At 37.8% G+C, this 11,732-nt stretch overlaps 1 pseudogene; it reads left to right on the top strand.

Moving 5' to 3' along the window:
• The first annotated feature begins 303 nt into the window (after positions 1–303).
• Positions 304–11,732, top strand: part of LOC100138913 (uncharacterized) — a 168,406-nt pseudogene continuing 156,977 nt past the window's right edge.

The raw sequence follows: 11,732 nt of genomic DNA, 5'->3' as shown, positions 1-11,732 counted from the left end.
TTCACCTACTCAGGCAGCTGCACCTGTACACATCTTGCCATCATAAGTCCTCATAAAGAACAGATCATGGTTTCAAATCACACTCAAAGGAACTCCTTGGAAGGTTCACGTTTTAGAACAGAAACAAATAGGATGGTGACAGAACGTCCTATGGTTATAGAAGAACAAGATTTTTCTAAGATGAGAGCATGTGGTGAAATGACAACAGATCGAACTGAAAGAACTGCTACTCAACCCTGTGATGATTCAAACATCCAAGCCAAAATATAATAACAATTGTGGTTCATTAGAACAGTTGGGAGTATGGAGGGCAGAGTTCATTATGGCATGGAAACAGAACATTTAGAAGGCGTCCCGGGAGACCTAGGGGCTCGGTGCGCAGACACGTCAAAGGTTGGCTGCATGTGCGAGCCCGCCCGTCCCATCAGGAGGGTGATCAGCTGAGCGCGTGGCCTCAGCTGAGCCTGCCCAGCTGTGCAGTCCGCTAGCACGGAGTCTTTTCAGCCCTTGGTTCTTTCTTCTGTCGTTTTAGGGAATAACTCTCTCTTGAGAGCAACTGGCCTGCTACCAGAAAGGGGACCGCTATCTAAGACCAGTGGACACGGAGCCCAGCATCGGTGGCATCCGCGAGTTGCAGTTTTGTCCTGATCACCTTGAAAAATGTCTGAGGGACAGGACCATTGCTCGGGTAGACATGGACTTTTTTTTTTTTTTCTGCTCATGTGGAGCAATGACAAAATCCCGTTTTGAGGACTAAACCGCGTGCGGTTGTACAGTATAAATCATGGAATTCTGGGTGGAGCAATTGTAGGACATTATAAAGCTCGTGCGCTTGGGGTCACTAGAAATATGTGGGCAGATGATGCTAAGAAGTTTTATGTCCAGATGGTCTACTGGCACGAGTTTGTGAGCCCCGTGGGAATGCGGACCTCACTGAGTACCAGGAAGCCAATGTAGAAGTGAGGTCTCCTTTTGTTATGATTGAACCTTGACGAGGCTTATGGAGACCTGACCAGTGCCGTAGGGGAGACACTGCAAAAGCTCCGGGGTCAGCCTGTCTTAGCCGACTTGTTGCAGAGCACCTACACTGAAGGGCTGCCCCAAGGCCCTCCAGCAACAGAAGGGAATGTGCAGAAAGGAACTTCCAGAGCATCACATTGTTTCTGCTTCCAGCCTTTGGAACTTACTTTGTTTGGTCACTCTGATCCTCCTTGGATTGACTAAAAGGAAGCTTACCCTACAACCTGAATAAATCACAAGGGCTCACATGGAAGGATATACAGATTCTCTCATCTTTCCAGGTAAGTAGACGTTGATAAGCTGGAAAGAAGTCATCCGTTAACTTTATGCTCTGTTTTGTTGGACAAATTCTCTTAGTCTGTAGTTTTTCATCTTGTGGTTTGTGCACTTTGAATCATTTTTCTTCAATTTGCCTTATAGCTTCTTTTTAGGTATTTCAACTGTATGGAATTTACCTTTTAATTTTATTTAAGGTAGGGAGCCACCTTAATTATTAGTCTTATTAGAAAAGGTTCAGTTTTCCCAGCAATTATTTATTAAATAATCCATTCTTTCTTAACTTCTTATATGTGTGGGTCTGCTCCTGTAGTATCCCATTAGTCTGCTTCTGTCACAGAAACACATTTTGTAGTATTTCATTATATTTGATAAGGACTCTTCTCTACTTTTGTTTTTCAAAATTGTCTTGGCTGTCTATTCACCTTTATTGTTCAGTATATGTTTTAGAATATTAGTTGAATTCCTTAAAAATCATTATGAAATTACATGGAATTTACATATTTAGAGAGGACAATTATCTTAATGTTAAATTATCCCAACCATGAACATTTTTTCACCAGTTTTTTAGATTTTCATTTATGTCCCTTTTAGTGATTTCTAAGTTAAAAATTTTCATTTATAGTTCTGCTTCTTTTGAGATCTAGAATCCAGTATGTTTTCCTTTTTCTTTCTCATCTAAACTTTTTATTGATATAATAGACATAAAGCATACAGATTGTAAGTGTACACTTTGACTAATTTTAACAAAGTAAACCCACTAATTTTAACAAAGTAAACCTACGGTGTACGTGTGTGCTCAGTTGCTCCGTCATGTCCAACTCTTTGCGACCCCAGGACTGTAGGCTGCCAGGGCCCTCCCATCCATGGGATTTCCCAGGCATGAATACTGGAGTGGGTTGCCATGCCCTCTTCCAGGGATCTTCGCGGCCCAGAGATGGAACCCACATCTCCTGCACTAGCAGGTGGATTCTTTACCACCGAGCCACCCCGAAAGCCCTATGTAAGCAGCACCCAGATAAAAAAACATGAGAAGTCTAGAAGCCACCATTAGCTACCCTCCTAGTCATTATCTAAGCCTACATTATCCCTTCTCTCCTCCAGTACCACTGTCCTGATTTCTATTTAGCTTATTTTTGAGCTTTATAAAATTGAAATCATGCAGTATATACTTGAGTCTGGCATCATTCACTCAACATTGTCTTTGTGAGATTCACCTATTCTGTGGTATGTAGTTGAGTTTGTTTACTCCCATTGCTCTGTAGTATTCCATTTATAAATATACCACAATTTACCCATTGTGATATATATTTGGGTTGTTTCCAGTTTGGGACTACTAAGAATAGTGCTGCTATGAACATTCTTGTAAATATCTTTTGGTGAAAAAAATGTATGTATCTCTGTTGGGTCTATGACTAAAAGTGCGCAGTTGTGGAGTTTGCCTTTGCTCTAGTTTGCCTGTAGTCAGCTTTACTAGACACTGCCAGAAGTTTCCAAAATAGTGGTTTGTTGTTGTTTCATCCCTAAGTTGTATCATAGTTGTTCCCATTTACCACTCCAGCATGAGGGTTCTAGTTGTTCCACATCTTCATCAACACTTATTTTTGCATTTTAGCCATTTTAATAAGTGTATAGTGATATCATATGATGGTTTTATTTTGCATGTTCCTGGTATTAGTGAAATTGAGCACTTTCTTATCAGTTTGATGACCATTCTTCTTTTATAAATTGCCTATTTAAGTATTTAACCCTTTTTAGAGTTGAATTGTCTTGCCTCATTAAACTGTAGGACTTTATATATTTTGGGTATGCATCATTATCAAATATATGTATTACCACCTTCTGATTTGTGGCTTTTCACTCTTTTAATGGTGGGCTTTGATGTAGAGAAGGTTGTTAATTTTAATTTGGTCCGATTTATCTTTTTTTCCTTTATGGATAGTATTTTTCAAGCTCATGAAGAAACCCTCCTATATTATTTTAGAAGCTTCATTGTAGTGCATTTTACACTTAGATTTATAATTCAGTGTGTGTGTGTGTAGGTGTAGGGTGTGAGGTGGGGCCAAGATTCCTTTTTTTAATTAAGAGTATCCAATTATAATATCTTTATTATTAAAAGCTTTACTTTTTAAGGGTCTTGTGCATTCAATATGTTAGTTCCTAGATGCTTTAATATTTTATTGCTATTGTGATTTTGCACTTTTTCTATTATATTTTTTTGGTTAATGATATGAAGAGAAATGATAAATGATTTAATTGTAAGTTCGTATTTAATTACTTTATCTCCCTGACAAAAACTTGAAATATAATATGCATGAAAGTGCTTTAACAAATAAAATGTACTAGATGGTTAAAAAATATTGTCTTAGAAGAGAATAAATTAGAACAATAAAAACTTACTTTTGAGGTAATATTAGATTATGATAGTTCTAGGTATTGGCTATAAGAGACTCTGGGTCTTGTTTTTAATCAAATAATCAATTCAGTTCAGTTGCTCAGTTGTGTCCAACTCTTTGAAACCCCATGGACTGCAGTATGCCAGGTTCCCTGTCCTTCATTATCTCCTGGAGCCTTCTCAAACTCATGTCCATGGAGTCGGTGATGCCATCCAAACATCTCATCCTCTGTCGTTCCTTTCTCCTCCTGCCTTCAATCTTTCTAAGTAGTCAGTTCTTCGCATCAGGTGGCCAAAGTATTGGAGCTTCAACTTCAGCATCAGTCTTTCCAATGAATATTCAGGACTAGGATTGACTGGTTTGATCTCCTGGCCATCCAAGTGACTCTAAAGAGTCTTCACTGATACCACAGTTCAAAAGCATCAGTTCTTTGGCACTCAGCTTTCATTATAGTCCAATTCTCACATCTGTACATGACTACTGGAAAAACTATAGCTTTGACTAGAAGGACCTTTGTCAACAAGGTAATATGATGTCTAGGTTGGTCATAGCTTTTCTTCCAAGGAGCAAGCATCTTTTAATTTCATGGCTGCAGTCACATTGGAAGTGATTATGGAGTCCAAGAAAATATAGTCTATCACTGTTTCCATTGTTTCCTCATCTATTTGCCATGAAGTGATGGGACCAGATGCCATTATCTTAGGTTTCTGAATGTTGAGTTTTAAGCCAACTTTTTTACTCTCTTCTTTCACTTTCATCAAGAGGCTCTTTAGTTCTTCTTTGATTTCTGCCATAAAGGTGGTGTCATCTGCATATCTGAGGTTATTGATATTTCTCCTGGAAATCTTGATTCCAGCTTGTGCTTCATCCAGTCGAGCATTTCGCATGATGTAGTCTGCATATAAGTTAAACAAGTAGGGTGACAATATACAGCCTTGATGTACTCCTTTCCCAACTTGGGAAAGTCTATTGTTCCATGTCCAGTTCTAAGTATTGCTTCTTGACCTGCATACAGGTTTCTCAGGAGGCAGGTAAGGTAGTCTGATATTCCCATCTCTTAAAGAATTTTCCACAGTTTGTTGTGATCTACACAGTTAAAGACTTTGGCATAATCAATAAAGTAGAAGTAGATTTTTTCTGGAATTCTCTTGCTTTTTCTCTGATCCAACAGATGTTGGCAATTTGATCTCTGGTTCCTCTGCCTTTTCTAAATCTAGCTTGAACATCAGGAAGTTCACGGTTCACATACTGTTGAAGCCTGGCTTGGAGAATTTTGAGCATTACTTTGCTAGCATGTAAGATGAGTATAATTGTGTGGTAGTTTGAACATTCTTTGGTATTGCCCTTCTCTCGGATTGGAATGACAACTGACCTTTTCCAGTCCTGTGGCCATTCCTGAGTTTTCCCAATTTTCTGGCATATTGAATGTAGCCCTTTCATAGCATCATCTTTTAGGATTTGAAATAGCTCAACTGGAATTCCATCACCTCCACTAGCTTTGTTCATAATGATGCTTCCTAAGACCCACTTGACTTTGCATTCCAGAATGTCTGGGTCTAGGTGAGTGATCACACCATCATGGTTATCTGGGTCATGAAGATCTTTTTTGTATAGTTCTTCTGTGTATTCTTGCCAGCTCTTCTTAATATCTTCTGCTTCTGTTAGGTCCATACCATTTCTGTCTTTTATTGTACCCATCTTTGCATGAAATGTTCCCTTGGTATCTCTAATTTTCTTGAGGAGATCTTTAGTCTTTCCCATTCTCTTGTTTTCCTCTATTCCTTTGCATCGATCACTAAGGAAGGTTTTCTTACCTTTCCTTGATATTCCTTGGAACTCTGCATTCAAATGGGTATATCTTTCCTTTTCTCCTTTGCCTTTCACTTTTCTTCTTTTCTCAACTATTTATAAGGCCTCCTAGACAACCATTTTGCCTTTTTGCATTTCTTTTTCTTGCAGTCTTGATCACTGCCTCCTATACAATGTCATGAACCTCCATCCATAGTTCTTCAGGCACTCTATCAGATCTAATCCCTTGAATCTATTTGTCACTTCCACTGTATATTTGTAAGGGATATTTGATTTAGTTAATACCTGAATGGTCTAGTGGTTTTCCCTACTTTCTTCAATTTAAGTCTGAATTTGGCAATAAGGAGTGCATGATCTGAGCCACAGTCAGCTCCCAGTCTTGTTTTTGTTGACTGTATAGAACTTCTCCATCTCTGGTTGCAAAGAATATAATCAATCGGATTTCGGTGTTGACCATCTGGTGATGTCCATGTGTAGAGTCCTCTCTTGTGTTGTTGGAAGAGGGTGTTTGCTATGACCAGTGCGTTCTTTTGGCAAAACTCTGTTAACCTTTGCCCTGCTTCATTCTGTACTCCAAGGCTAAATTTGCCTGTTACTCCAAGTGTTTCTTGACTTCCTACTTTTGCATTCTAGTCCCCTATAATGAAAAGGACATCTTTTTTGGGTGTTAGTTCTAGAAGGTCTTGTAGGTCTTCATAGAACTGTTCAATTTCAGCTTCTTTAGCATTACTGGTTGGGGCATAGACTTGGATTACTGTGATATTGAATGGTTTGCCTTGGAAATGAACACAGATCATTCCGTTAGGGGAAGCACACTGACTGATACCATCCACCCTGACCAGGCACCATAGTGACCATTTGCATGTGTTGCTTTACAACAGGAGGTCCTGGTAAGGAACACAGAACTAATAAGCCACCACCAACCAGAAGAGTTCAGGACAGGTCAAAAGGAGACACCACATGTTCGACCACCTCCCAGAATCCTTTTCTCCAGCATCCATCTTGGCTGAACAAGGCATACACCCCCATGAAGGACTCTGAGTCAGAGTGATTGGCTAAAGACAACCTGAAAACTAATCCCATCACCATAAACTGTGAGCTCCATGGCAGACTGTGAGCTCCATGGCAGAGCTGTTCTCCTGGGCTCCCTTACACTACTGCTTTCCACCCAGGTACCCTTTCCCAATAAAGTCTCTTGCTTTGTCAGCACATGTGTGTCCTTGGACAATTCATTTCCGAGTGTTAGACAAGAGCCCAGTTTCGGTCCTTGGAAGGGGCCCCCCTTCCTGCAACAATTCTGTCATTATTTAGATTGCATCCAAGTACTGCATTTTGGACACTTTACTATGAGGGCTCCTTCATTTCTTATAAGGGATTCTTGCCTACAGTAGTAGGTAGTAGTCATCTGAATTAAATCAGATTTCATAATAAAATATTATGAAAGTGGAATTCAGCTGGATATCCCAGAGCAAAGAATTCTGCATCTAGAGGCTCTTCAACAGGGTGTCTACACCTTTTTGTAGACCTTTTCTAGTACTTTTGATAATGGTGATATTCAAAGCAATGTATCTATTTGCCCCTTCATTTGTAATGAGTATTTTTAGAACTATTATTTTGTAACATTATTCTTATTGGAAAGAACTCTTTCAGTTAAAAAAATTTTTTTTGAATGTTGTACATTAACCAAAAGGATAGTAATGTATAGTAAGCTAACTGCATGGGGGAACTTGTAAGAGCAATCTATTATTACTTTTAGAAGCAATATAGATTCACACAGAAAATATTCCAAGAGAGTTTAGCTTATTTCTAATTATAGTGGTGAATTTTCCAGTGGGTTTCATGTTTTGAAGTAAGAATAGATAAATAAATGGTGTACAAAAGTAGTTTTAATGCAAAGATGGTATTTTATTTATGTTAATAAGTAGTAAAATATAGGTGCAAGTGAATATTTTTTCTTCTGTAAGTTTATGTGTATGTTTAATGTACAGCTATGTACTTGTTTCTGTGTGTACAAAAAAGAGAGAGCACAGGAAACTTAAGTCAAATAGATCCATAAAAGGTAATTACAGTACCAACAACAAGGAAAAACCCCAGTGGCCACAGATAATAACCAACTAGAAAAAGAGTCTACCAATTGATCCGTCCTCATGACAATACAAATTTGGCAATAAAAAAAAAGATATAGATGGTGTTGAGTATATTTTTACATGCAAAATTCCCTGGAATATGAAAGAAACCAAACCCTCCAATATCAACTCAAACCAGCAGCCAACCAATATTTCGACAGCCCAGACTTTTCCCTTCTTTTCCTCGGTCCTGTGTCGACAATGGATCCTTAATCTTGTCCAAGTTGAAATATGGTTTGCCTGCACTGAAATTAAGGTGTGGCCTCCAAATCTACTACCACCTATAGGTTTTCTTTCATTAGCAACATATATTAGTAATTATTCTGATGGAAGGAAGGAGGGAAGAAAAAAATTTAAAGGAAAGAGAGAAGGGGGAGAAAGAAAAGTAAGAGAGAGAGGGGGGGAAGGAAGAGAGAAAGGAGGAAGGAAGGAAAGAAAGAGGAGGGAGGAAGTAAAGGAAGGAGGGAGAGGGTACAGGAGGGACAGAAAGAGAGGAAGGACATAAAGAAACCTTCTGAGACATCAAGTTGCTAAGAATTGGGAAATACTCATGAGCTACATAGCCTTATGAAATAACACATAAGTGAGAAACAATAATCATTTAATTGCTTTCCTTATAAATGTAGATTCTATTCAAAGCATAAGTCTTGTCTGCCTTGTTCATTCCTATATGACTAGTTTCTAGAACAAAAGTGCTTGTCACATGGTTAATGCTCAAAAATATTTTTAAAATAAGTTGAATAGATGAATGAATTCAAGTCTTGTGGGTACTCAAATCCAATTTTGCCATGATGGTTGCTCAACGTGATAGTGTGAAGCTGTGTAGATTCAGGTACTCCTGGAAGCAAATACAGGGATGGACTTAGAAATGCAAGGAATGTATTAGGGGAAATAAATTGCTGTGAAGAATAGGAAGGAAAAGCCTTTGTATCACAGTGCTGTTTTGTCACTTGTGAATGGACAGAATAAAGGAAGGAGGGATGGGTAGGAAAAGCCTCAAACTGCAGTAGCTCAAGAAAGTCCCAGCCAAGGCAATGGGGAAGCCCAGAGCAAAGATTAGAAGAGGTCCATATGGAGCCAAAATGACCTGGCTCTGCAGTACTTGGTGAACCCCTCCTGGGCTGTTACTGGCTGTGAGCAGGCCTAGAAGATCATGAGCTTGAAGCTGAAGACTGTAGAGGATCCCAAAGGTGCAACATCTGGAGGCTGTCTGCTCATTACACTCTCAAGCAGATTCTTTCTTGATGGGGGAGTGAGTAGCATAACTCCATAGACATAGAACCAAAAGGCTCCCTGTTTCTAACGATGAGTAGATCAGATCTGATATCAACACTAAATTTTCTCTCCTTATTTCTACCATGAACTCTGAACTTCTTCTCCTTGAATACAGGAGATTATTCCTTTCTTCCCATTCAAATATATGCACAGATTTGAAACCTTTCACTTACATAAATATTTCTTTCACCAAGAGAGTTAATATATGTCAACTTTTAAAATTACATATAGAAAGGGCAACTCTATTACCAGCCATCAAAGACCACAAAATCTTCCCATTATTTTACAAATAACCCCCACTTAAATGATAAACTTTCAGTAAACGTCTATATATAGCTTGTAAACCAAAGCTGGCATCCCTTTGCTTCCATACCTAATTCTGGGACACTTCTTCCCTCTGTTAGTGCAAAATAAGGGACAAATAAGTATAATATATATTTTATAGACGTATAATTTTAAAGTATGTAAAATATGTAACAGTTGCATAACACTTTATTGTAGATAGTGAAAAATGCTAATGAAGTACAAACACATACAGTGGAAGTTCAGAGAAAGGAAAGGGTACTTCAGACTAGGAAGACTGGAGGAGATTTCATGGAGAAGATGTCATTTATCTTGGCCTTTAAAGAAGAGTACAATTTGTACATGTGTAGATGAGGTAAATGACATTGATAGTTGGAATCACATGCACAACCTTGTAAAAAATAAAACCTTGTAAAAAACAAAGACTCATCAGTGATATTGGCTTGTAATTTCCTTTTTTGTGGTATCTTTGTCTGGTTTTGGTATGAGGGTGATGTGGCATCACTATCACTGATGAACATAGATGCAAAAATCCTGAACAAAATAGTAGCAAACTAAATCCAACAACACATTAAAAGGGTCATACACTATGATCAGTGGGATTTATCCCAGCAATGCAAGGATTCTTCAACATCCAAAAATCAATCAATGTGATATACCATATAATGAAAACTATATGATCATCTCAATAGATACAGGAAAAGCTTTTGACAATATTCAAGACACATTTATGATAAAAGGTCTCCAGAAAGTGGAAAGAGAGGGAACATACCTCAACATAATAAAGGCCATTTATGACAAATCACAGCAAACATCATTCTCAGTGGTGAAAACCTGAAAGCATTTCCTCTAAGATCAGGAACAAGACAAGGGTATCTATCCTTGTCACTATTATTCAGCATAGTTTTGGAAGTTCTGGACATGGCAATCAGAGAAGAAAAAGAAATAAAAGGAATCAAAATTGGGAAAGAAATAAAATTGTCACTGTTTGCAGATGATATGATACTATACATAGAAAATCTTAAACATGCCACCAGAAAAATTCTAGAGTTCATCAGTGAATTTAAATAAAGTTTCGGGATACAAAATTAATACACAGAGATCTCTTGCATTTCTATACATTAACAATGAAAGATCAAAAAGAGAAATTAAGGAAACAATCTCATCTACCATGGCGACAAAAAGGATAAATACCTAGTAATAAGCAAGACCTGTATGCATAAAACTATAAGATAACAATGAAAGACATTAAAGAAAACACAGATAGAGAGATATACCATGTTCTCAGATTGAAAGAATCAAAATTGTGAAAATGACTATACTACCCAAGCAATCTACAAATTCAAGGAAACCCCTATCAAATTACCAATGGCATTTTTCATAGAATTCGAACAAAAAATATGTAATTTGTATGGAAACAGAAAAGACTTCAAATACCCAAAGCAATCGAGGAAAAAAAATGGAGCTGGAGGAATCAGGGTCCCTGACTTCAAACAATACTACAAAGCTATAGTAATCAAGACAGTATGGTACTGGCACAAAAAAACAGATATATAGATCATTGGAACAGGATAGAAAGACCAGAGATAAACCTGTGGTCATAGGGCCCAGAGATAAACCTGTGGTCATAGGCTTTTATTTATGCACCTGTGGTCACCTAATCTATGACAAAGGAGGCAAGAATATACTAAGAAGAAAAGACAGTCTCTTCAGTAAGTGATGCTGGGAAACTGGATATTGTTGTTGTTCAGTCACTAAGTTGTGTTTTGAGTCTCTTTGCGAGCCCATGGACTATAGCCTGCCAGGCTCCTCTGTCCATGAAGTTTTTCAGGTAATAATACTGGAGTGAGTTGCCATTTCCTTATCCAGGGAAACTGTATAGCTACATGTAAAAGAAAGAAATTACAACACTCTCTAAAAGACAAAAATAAACTCAAAATGGATTAAAGACCTAAATGTAAGGCCAGACAATATAAAATTCTTAGAGGAAAAATATAAAACTCTTTGACATAAATTACAGGAAGATCTTTTTTGATCCACCTCCTAGAGTAATGAAAATAAAAACAAAAATTAACAAATGGGACTTTATTAAACTTAAAAGCTTTTGCACAGCAAAGGAAACCATAAACAAGACATAAAGACAATTCTCAGAATGGAAGAAGATATTTGCAAGCAAAGGAACTGACAAAGGATTAATCTCCAAAATATACATACAGCTCATGCAGTTCAACATAAAAAAAAAAAATCAAAAATCAGATAGAAGCCCTAAATAGACATTTTTCCAAAGAAGATATACAGATGGCTAATAAACACATGAAACTATGCTCCACAGCACTAATTATTAGAGGAAAGCAACTCAAAACCACAGTGAGTGATCACCTCACACTGGTCAAAATGGCCACCATCAAAAAATCTACAAACAATAAATCCTGAAAACGGTGTGGACAAAAGGAAACCCTCTTGCACTGTTTGGTGGGAATGTAAATTGACACAACCAACCACTATGGTGAAAACAGTATGGAGTTTC

Source organism: Bos taurus, chromosome 1 (genome assembly GCF_002263795.3).
Source record: "Bos taurus isolate L1 Dominette 01449 registration number 42190680 breed Hereford chromosome 1, ARS-UCD2.0, whole genome shotgun sequence".
Classification (NCBI taxonomy): Eukaryota; Metazoa; Chordata; class Mammalia; order Artiodactyla; family Bovidae; genus Bos; species Bos taurus.
This window is presented reverse-complemented; position numbering and strand designations above follow the sequence as displayed.